The sequence below is a fragment of the Pteropus vampyrus genome, unplaced genomic scaffold, assembly GCF_000151845.1.
Source record: "Pteropus vampyrus isolate Shadow unplaced genomic scaffold, Pvam_2.0 Scaffold136, whole genome shotgun sequence".
Taxonomy (NCBI): domain Eukaryota; kingdom Metazoa; phylum Chordata; class Mammalia; order Chiroptera; family Pteropodidae; genus Pteropus; species Pteropus vampyrus.
This window is the reverse complement of record NW_011888917.1, coordinates 2,323,623-2,334,539: the sequence shown is the minus strand read 5'-3', so window position 1 is coordinate 2,334,539 and position 10,917 is coordinate 2,323,623. Positions and strand designations below refer to the sequence as shown.

At 34.8% G+C, this 10,917-nt stretch overlaps 1 pseudogene; it reads left to right on the top strand.

The window, feature by feature from the left end:
* The first annotated feature begins 9,443 nt into the window (after positions 1-9,443).
* Positions 9,444-9,562, top strand: LOC111744531 (annotated as a pseudogene).
* Positions 9,563-10,917: the final 1,355 nt, after the last annotated feature.

Here is a 10,917-nt window from a genome sequence, read left to right as displayed (position 1 = left end):
GATAAAGAGCTTCCTAACTTAATAAGAAAAAGTTAAAGAAGTTCATCACCACCAAGCCGGTATTACAGGAAATGTTGAAGGGACTTCTTTAAGAAGAAAAAGTATGTATTAAAATATGAATAATAAAATGGCAACAAGTACATATCTATCAACAATTACTTTAAATGTAAATGGACTAAATGTTCCAATCAAAAGATAAGGTGGTTGAATGGATAAGAAAACAAGACCCTTACATATGCTGTCTACAAGAGACTTACTTCAGATCAAAAGACATGCAGACTGAAACTAAAAGGATGGAAAAAAACATTTTATGAAAATGGAAATGAAAAAAAAAAAAACCAAAAAAACTGGGGTAGTAACACTTATACCAGACTTTAAAACAAAGGCTATAACAAGAGACAAAGAAAGACTCAGTATCCCACTTCTTGGTATTTATTCAAGGAAACCCAAAATACTACTTTGAAGAGACATGTGTATCCATATGTTCATTGCAGCATTATTTAAAGTAGCCAAGATATGAAGGCAACCTGGGTATCCATCAATGGATGAATGGCAAAGAAAAGGTGGTATGCATACAATGAAATATTACTCAGCCATGAAAATAAACAAATAAGTAAAAAATGAAATCTTGCCATCTGCAACAGCATGGGTGTACTTAGAGGACATTCTGCTAAGTGGAGTAAGTCAGACAGAGAAAGGCAAATGCCATGATTTCACTTACATATGGAATCTAAGGAACAAAATAAACAAAACAGAAACAAAGTCATAGATACAGAGAACATTTTGAGAGTTGCCAGATAGGAGGGGTAATGGGGGTGGGTGGAAAGGGGAAGGGATTAAGAAGTACAAGTTGGTAGTTGCAAAATAGTCATGGGGAGGTAAAATATAGCATAGGGAATATAGTCAATAATATTGTAATAATTATGTATGGTATCAGATGGGTACGAGATTTATAGGGGTGATCACTTTGTAAGTTACATAAATGTTTAATCACTATGTTGTACACATAAAACTAATATAATATTTTATGTCAACTAAAATTGAGAAATTAAAAATATTTAAAAAAAAAAGACTACACTTCACCTAGAAACCACTTTCCTTTATTTACACGAAGACATTATCAAGTCTACTCCTTAGTTCATAGCCTAATCTGCATAAAAAGCCTTAGGGAAAATAATGATAAAAATGCAGCTGAATTCGTCATAAATAATCACTTCTATCTATATAAAGCCTTTGAAAAAGTTCCTAGAAGCTTGCTAACTTTTAATATCATGTCCCAAATTTCAAATGCAAAACATCCTGCTGAAGTGATGTTGAGGTTACAAATTTAAACATACTGAGGTCAGTAAATGTGACAGGTATGGTTCTCATTATAACATTATCTCATCCATATAAGCTTTATTATTTTTTTCTCAAAATTCTTTATTTAAGAGTTCAACTGCTACTGAAAATATTATGTCACTCTAAATATTTAGCATGAAAAATTGTAAATATTGTGGAATTGTCTTCCGTGTGTTGATATTTTGAACTATACCAAAAATTTGTGTAATTTGAATTTTGATTTTGCCTGGAATCATAAACTAAATGAAAATGCTAATCCTTAAGGCAAACGGAAATTTTCTGTGTTCAATCTTGTTTATTTGACATGTCCATTCCCTGAGTTCAAGAATGAATGGAGGCACAGAAGGAAGGGTAATACTGGAACTAGCATTTACTGATTGCCTATCATGGTTGAGATACTATGTTAGGTGCTTTGCCAATGTTAACTCATCAACCTTTATAAAAATTGTGAAAACTAGATATTAGTATACCTACTTTACATTTGAGAAAATGGAGGGTCAGAGAGATTAAGTGGCTTGCATATCACTACTAATGATATGCAAATCAAAATTTGTTAGTTTGTAATGTTATCTTGACATTTCTCACTAAATGGGATGGGGAAAATTACCTACTAAGAATCTCTACAAACTGCCTTCCTCATCCTCAAATCAGGGTCACAACTTAGAGATTATGCATGTTTAGGAGATAGGTTGAAAAAAAAAAAAAACCTAGGACAAAATTTAAGCACAAAGTTAAGAGTTCTCCAACATTTTCCTCACAATTGACATCCAACATTTTAATTTAGGAACATATGGAGAAGGGTATGTGAGTCCAGTTAAGGAGGAAGCTGTGGGGCAAGACCATCTGCTTATATGCACTACTTTAGTCACCTTCTGGGGAAAAAAATGGGCATGATGAAGTTTATCAAACAAGTTGTCATTGTACTGGGGTAGGAAGATTTTTTTACATAACAGAAACTATCTTTGTAATGAAAACATTTTCAGATGTCATGATAGCATATAACATATCACACATACAGTTATAAAACTGTATAGAATTGAAAAAGCATCAATTTTTTTCAATACATAGAACTCCCCAGAATCCTATATACTCAGTTGAAGTCAATAAAAGTCAGAATCCTGTTCTTTTAGAGCTAGAAATACTCTAAAAGCTATTCCTTTGCCATTCTGAACCTTTAGAGATATGAAAACTTGGTTCAGAGTGGTTAGTTTAGTTGTTTAAGCTTGTAAGTCTCAGAGTCCACACTAGAATCAAAAATTGCTTACTTTCTCAAATATTATTTGCAGTTTCTGACCACAGCAAATAGACTTTGGAAGATAGCTTCAGAGTTTCAGTTTGCTTCCCAATAGTTACTTCAGAAAAGTTTTTATAGTTGAATCCTATTTGGGATAGACTAGAAGCACTCATTGTTTAAAAGATAAATTTTGGAGTGGTAGTATTAAGCCATTCATTTAAGTTAAGGGTGAGTGGGGGTAGGAGGGGCAGAGAAAGGAGAAAGAGACAGAGGGGAGAGAAAGAAAGTAGATACCTACCTGAAACGCTCTCATTACTGTCCTGATTTACCACATTTCCCTAATTTTCTTCTTACCATTTGGCCACTCCTTCAATTTCATCTATAGGCTGTTAACTTTACATTTATAATTTTAAACACTGAACTTTCTACTAAAATCTAGATTCATGTAGCTAACAATATTATGATAGTTCTAATTTGTTATCTAGTAGCTATCTCAAATTTAGCCCGACCTTAATCAAATTATTGATCTCCCACCTCCATTTCCTATCTCTGTGTTCTTTATTACAGTCAATAGTACTGCTCTTCACCCAGGTACTCAGGCTAGAAACCTTGAAATCCTTGACATCTCTCTTTCTTCCCATTCCACATCCAGACAATTAGGAAATCCTATCTGATCTACTTTCACAGCAAGTCCTAGGTCCATCTTCTTCTCAGCACTTTCACCTCAACATCCAAGTTCAAGCCACCATCATCTTTTGTCTGGAGCCCAGCAAAGGTCTCCTACATGGTCCCCCTTCTTCTTCTCTTGCTTCCTATACTGTAAGCTTTACACATCAGTAAAAATGCTCTCCTGCTCTAAATCCTCTAATGGGATTTTATCACACTTGAAATAAATTCCAAAGTCTATCATAATGACAACATTGCTTCCGTACTTCATTCACATCCTTGCCTGCCTAAATGATGTCTGAAAGGCTGTTCAGGAATAGGTAAATGATACATAGACAGACAGGCAGACAGACAGACGGATGGACAGATAGATATAGATAGATTATTCCTCCCTTGCTTCATGAGATCAGAGACTTCATTTGTTTTGTCCACTTCTATAGAGTAAGTACTAATCTTTAATAAATACTTGCTGAAAAAACAGACTGATGATGTTTGTTCTTATATATAAAATTTATGGAACTTGGAACATATAACTAAAAATTCAGCATGTTAATATCAATAATTGTAATCAAAGGATTCCATTTTATTTGCATTATCCTATAAAAAGGTACCCAGAACTATTTTTCTTGAATTAACTGTCCAATAGTATTTTCAAACTTCACTCTTAAACCATATCAACTACAGATAAATATGAATATTGGACTGATATTTAACACAAGCATACAAACACATATTTACCCACTGTTGCAAACCAAAAAACATGAGTAAATGGAGCTTTATTTGATCCTAAGTTGCTTTACAATAACTACATGGTGATCATGGGATTCTGCATTCTAGGAAGCCACAAGTAAGCTAATTCTACTGGTCATAGGTAGGCAATCAAGCTGTGTGAGGGCAAAGGGTAAAGGAAGAAAAGGAATTAAAATAATTTAAAAAATTAAATTTACCTACCCACGATATGTTGTACCCTGAAGTCCCAAAATTGATATAAGCAATCAAGGTGTAAGCAGAGAAGAATCAACTGAACTGTCACTGGCTTCCATTCCAGAGCAACTGTTAGTGTTTGTAGGGTGGACCTACTGCATCATCATGTTTGCAGGCTCAGAAATGTGTAGTTGCCACTTGCTCCACTCTAGTGATTATACAATATGAAGCAATGAGTGATGCTTTAAAATAGATATTTTTGCTAACAAAATATAGGTTTTTGGTTAGTGTAGGAGATGTGCAGGATTCTTTGGGAGCTCATAACAGGGGTGATATGTGAGAATGTGTGAGCGAGATGTGGGAGTTTCAGAAAGGTCCTTTCCAGAAGATGGGCCATTTCAGCTGAAAAATGAAAAATGCCCAGGTAAAGAGTGCAAGAGTTGGATTTGGGCTTTAGAGAGATGTCCCGATTGGAGGAAACAATGAGTTTTAAAAATGACACACTACTAGTTAGTATGCAGAGAAGTCCTTGATCTCGGTTTTAATTGTTTTGCTTTCTGTTTTGGGGGGGGCTTTGGTTAACTGCATTTCTTTGTTAGCTGTACAATGTAGATTAAAAACAATGGCCTCGAGAGATCAGGTTTCAGATTAAATTAAAAAATAAATAAATAACAAGAATAATCTATTTAAGAAATACAAGTTATACTAATGAATGTTACCAAAATTGATTATTACTCCAGATGCAAAATACAGACAACCACATTCTTTCTCAGTTTCATTTTCTGTAGTTTTATGGAAAAATGACGTTTACTTTGGGTTGTTATACTTTAAAAAGGATGATGAAAAATTAGTCAGTATATAAGGCAAGAACAATGAATTGATAGAGGGGACCCTTGACAAAAGGATAAAGACATTTATATTATTTTTTCTAGGAAAGAGGTGGCTGAAGAAGGATATTACAACTCTTCAAAAGTATAAAAGACTTATTAGAAAAATGGAGGCCACTGTGCTTTAGCTCCACTGAGGCCGGAATAGAAAAAGTTGGTTGAATTTGTTTAAATATTTGAGAGAAAGTAGAGGTTACTTATGGATTCCTGGAGACAGGAGATGGGCTGCCTTCTTAACAGGAGATCTTGAGATACCGTCTGTTTGGATGAATAGATACTCAGAGGTACCCCTTCAAGCTCTTGGACTCAGTTATTCTAGTATGACAGCCACTGGATAATTGGTAAAGGACAGAGGAAACACTCATTTGGAAGACAATCACCTGCATAAATCCTCACATTCAGGGAAAAGGAAGTGCCCTTTCTTGAGTTCCCTCAGGTGTGCTCCGGATTGCAAACTTCCCCTGAGCCTTTCACAGAATAATGCTTTCTTCCTCTGAGAGGCTGTTTCTGTCTTTTTATTGTCTTCCATAGAAACTTATTTTCAAAACACAAGGCAAAGAGACAAAAAATTAAAAAAAAAAAAAATTCATTACATTTGGAACATCAGAACTTAAAATCTAAATTATGTGCCTTTTAATTAAAAAAAAAAAGTCTTCACACACATCTAACTCCTGTAACATATATAGTACTAACTCGTTAAATCCTCTCAAATGTAACTGTCCTTTGCTGAAGAAAAAAAGAAACCCATGTCTTAGACCTACATATAGCATTCATTTGCATATCTATGCATATATACACACACCTTATTTTGCATTAAATCTGTCCCTGTACTATTTATATTTATACCCATTTGCTGTGCCCAAATATATTTGGCCATTTTAGAATTCTACCGAGTATTCTTCAGAAAGTATTCTTAAAAAGTTATACTTGGTAAGACTTTGCAACAAAACTGAATTATGGTGGAAATTCTATACAAATACTCAATCTTTCCAACAGCAATAAATTACAATGTCAGAAACATAAGATGCTGACCTCCCCGTGTGAACAGAGTAGGGGGTGAGTAATGGGGATAAAGCTCTTGATTAGAAATGTTTTTCTTGAAGAATAAAGCATTTATGCAGAGAAACAGCCATGAATAAAGTCTATCACCTCCTGATGTTTATCCATATAAAGCATAAGATGATTTCTCTTCAAGAGAAAAAAGAAAGAAAAAGAAAAGCCTCACAGTTTGGACTGATACTCAAAGTTATAAATGTTTAATGCAGCTGATTACTACACTTTTACAGTGTTTTTCCTCTTAAACAAATGAAACAATATGTATGGGTTATTTATTTATTTATTTATTTATTTATTTTTACAAAAAAAAAAGAAGCAGATGAACAATCCTGAAAGAAAAGAAAGCATTTTTTTTTTAAATTTTAGAATATAGAAATGACTAGTGGGTTATGTGTAAATTCCTTTGAAAAATAACAGCACACTGTTTGAACTGGATTGTATTTTTAAAGTCAGGATCAAGAATAGGAGCTGTGTAACATGCTTCACAATAGAGGAACAGCTATCCAGCTCCTGAACTTCATCAACCATGACAGAAGCAGGACATTTCTTTAATTTGGTCCCTGCCTCCCTCCCTTTAAAAAATAGCAACAAAATAATACCGTGCAATAAGGTGAGAGGATTTTTACAGAAATTGAACTTACCATCATCTTTCCCAGTGGTTCTTAACCCTTTTCACGATTTGCTTTTAAAAAATGCCAATGTCAAGTTCCCCACTCAAGAAAATTATTTGGAATGAGCCCAAATAGTAGTATTAAAAAAACAAAAACCAAAACATAAAAACTCTGTAGGTAATTCTAACATGAAGCTAGAGCGTGGAACTACATTGGCACCTCCTTGTATGTCCCTACATTATTAACGGCAGTCAGAGTAAAATCAGTTATATAGGTTAACAATTTAAGCCCTGCTCACCCATTCCTTCTTAATTGTCGCTGATTCTTCTCTTCTTCACTAACTCTTTGCCACCTCCACTGTCCTTTCCTTGACATAATAGCACTATAATAATATTCTCTAATCTTGACTCTCTCTTGGCTATATCTTTTCACACACAGGCATCTTTTGGAGACATAACTTTCATCATTTTTATTCCCTAAATATAGCTGCCAAATCTTCTCTGGCTTACTACTCCTTCAGAAAAACATTCAAAGTTCTTAAACAGAGCACTCTAGGCCCTCTGTAATCTGGTCCAGATTTCTTTTTTCCAAGTTGAGAATTTATCATTCCACCACAAGGATCCTAAACTCTTTCTAGCTTTTTCTATATTCAATATTTCCTTACTCAATCCTACCTCCTTAAATTTTTCTTCTGCTTTCTTGAAGTGATGATTCTCTCTGCTCAACCCAAATCAAACCATGTGCACTCTATGTCTTAGCTCAAGCATTTCTTCCTAAAGCATTTCACAACCACATAAGCAACCTCTCATCAATTCACTATCTTTAACACTTATTTTGGGCACCATTCATTTTGCTCAACTGTGCTCCTTATGCTATTATAAGTTCTTCAAAGATAAGAAGTATATTTCACATACAGCTCACATACACCTGGTGCAGTGTCTCACACATAGTAGGTACTCAATACTCATTTGTTAAAGGAATGTAAAATAATTAAATGGCACAGAGCTAACATGATCTCATATCTTAGTGGCTTAATGCTGAGTGTGCAAGTGTTGGAAAGAGCTGTCTGGATTTCAGTGCCAGAATTATATTTATGGGGACATATGGAGGACAAAACAGAAGGGAATGCTACAGTCCAAAAAGGGAAAAAAAAAAATGATTCTCAGAAAAGAAGACCATTTTTAACCTTAGAGTGCATTTAGATTTCCAAAAGATCACACACAAAAAAAGTGATGGAAAGTAAAACTTCGGCATGGAAAAACCAACGATTTTAAACCTCTTAAAATGTAATGATGATCAAATGTTCCTTAAGTAAAACTTTAATCTTTGTTTTAATTCAACAACCTGAGTTACCAGTCAAGATCCCTTCATCCCATCAGTGTTAAATGTGTTCTTTTGAATATGAAAGCGGGGCTAGAATTTGCTATCGCACAGAAGAAACAGATTTACTGGGGGACCCATGATGCCTCATTCCCTTCCCTGTCCTGCTTACTACCTCTATCTCTGACTAAGCAAAGAAGATGTGGAATCACAAACGTTTCCTGTACTTCTCTCTTGCAAGGAGAATTTCTACCTTTCTCCCAGAATAGATCTTGGTTTTGATATAATATTTGACTAACCTTTATTATTATTTTTTTTAATCAAAGAATGTGAGAATAATATTGGTGCAATTTTGAGCATGTGATAGTAGTAGCCCTTTCCTTCTCATCCATTGCCATTTAGAATGAGGTATAGGACACTCCAAGAGCAGGCCCAGAAAACCAGTCATAAGAAACACACTCTTTATATCAATGGTTGATGCAGGAGCTAGGGTGTAAGCCAATAAGCTCTTTCCAGTGATAGAAAGTACTTCAGAAACAGGCACATGGCTGGATTAGAACTAATGAGATACAAAGGGAAGTGAGCCTTGCTATTTCAGGGAAAAAAAAAAGTTTTCTCACTTTTATGAGGTATTCATAGAAGAGAAAGTCTCTCTTACTCTCTCTCACTAGACATGACTGAGGAAGCATGTACCCTTAATTGCTACTAAAACCATCCCACAACCACAAGGGAGCAAATCTGGGGATGAAGGTAATACCATGGCTAGTGTCTGCAAAGTGAAGTGGATCAGATTACCCCAAATCCCACTCTGCCTTCTGGCCTTTCCACTATGTGAGCCAATGAATTCTGTTTTAAGTTAGTTTTCTATTATATATAGTTCCAGGTATCATAAGTAATGCCATGAACATGGCAACTGAGACAGAGCCTAAAGGGCATACCTAATTGCAAATACCAAACTGGCTCACTAAACCAAAATATATTTTCATTATATTGTCTTGTTTTGATAATGATTAATCCAACACTTGCTTTACTACAGAAATGCCTTCATTCATTAATTTTTCAAATAATCATTGAGCACCCACTATGTGTAAGATATAGTGAAAAATTCCAGAAGATAAACATTGAACAAGTACTTATAGGTACTATGAGTGTTAGGAAGGAAACCTGGATACAAAGGGATCATATAATAGGGGAGCAAACCTATGGTGAAGGGTCACAGAAGAGATCCCTGAGAAATCCACTTTGACCCCAAGATTTTATTTGAGGAGAGCCAGAGGAAGAGTGGGAACAGAAGGAACAGCATATATAACAATCTGGACAAAAGAGAGTATGTTATTTTTTAGTACCTGAAATTCTCAGATGTAAAGAGTGAGAGGAGAAGGGTAACATCAAGAAATCAAAGGTGTCAATGGCCATGTCACCCTGAACAAGCTCGATCCTGTCAAATCTTGGAAGCTAAGCTGGGTTGGGCCTGGTTAGTACTTGGATGGGATTCCACCTAGGAAGACCAGGTGCTGTAGGTGTAAAAAATAAAAAATAATGGATTGTAAGCTGACAAAGTCCTTGCAATCTGTGAGGTCAACCAAGGGTTGCCTTGCCTAAAAAAAAAGAAGAAGAAAAATCAAAGGCATCGAGAGTTATGATAGGTGTTTTGCGTTTCATCTGGTCTTGAGTGAAAATATCAGATGCAAATGTCAGAAGATTAACATTATTCTACCAATTGGCATTGTGTAATTGTTTAAAAGAAAGTGTGTATTTATATGTATGAAATTGAGAATTCTTCTTAATAAAAGAATTACATAATTACATCCATAGGAAGGCAACTATATTTTCAAGTCTTCTGCTAAGCCAGATGGGTAAACTTTCATGATCTTGAAAACTTTTGAGTGCTTTGAGATATTCAAAACAAATATTTGCTCCTATGGCATATAGATAAAGCTAAACAAAAATTCTTAGATTTATAAAGTTACCCAAATTAGAGTTTGTAAGTGAAAATTTTATTCCCACAGTATTTATTGAGCACCATTTCTATCAAATGCTGAGTGTGCTTCACCACATATTTTTTCTCAGTCATGGTCATTAGCTACTCAGTATAACAGTGAATTTTACAAAATTCTGCAAATATTATAGGATTATAGACATCCCTCAGAAATTAGATTCCATATAGTTAAAATCCCCTTGAAATTTACTAGCCATGTCACAGGGGGCATGCTATATAACTTCTCCAAGCTTCAATTTTCCTCGTTTGTAAAGTGGGGATAATAGTAGTTCTAGGTCATGACTTTATTTTAGCATCAAACAAGATAATACTTATTGAACACTATGCCTGGAACATAGCAAGAGTTCAGAAATATTTCTAATTATTATTAGTAGTCTATATTTTCAATCCATAATACATGCAGAAATATTAATCTATATGAAGCAGCAGTGAAATGAAAAGGTCATTGGCTGTCCTACCTTGAAACATCAAGTATATTCAGAAAAAGAAGTGGGGCCAGTAACAGGGTCACATATGAAAACTCTTGGCTTTGGACAGGCAGCAGAATTAGTAAAAGCAATCCATAAAAACTCTGTCATGTGTACCCAGAAACTGAAATTCAAGATTTAAAATGCAGTTAGAAGACAGAAGAAGATGCCAGGTATTGACAACAAGAGTAGAAGGTCTGATATTAAAGTATTAGAGAAAGTGTTCCATCTGGCCTAGCCACATTTGAAAGATATGGTACCGAGAGTGGTGGTATCAGATCTGTGGGAGAATTCAAGGTTTGACACAGACTCTGGCTAAAGTCAGAGACTTGATTTCGAGTTTAATTGTGACACTCATAAGCTATTGATTTTGAACAAATTAAATATCATTTTTATGATTGAGTTTCCTCAT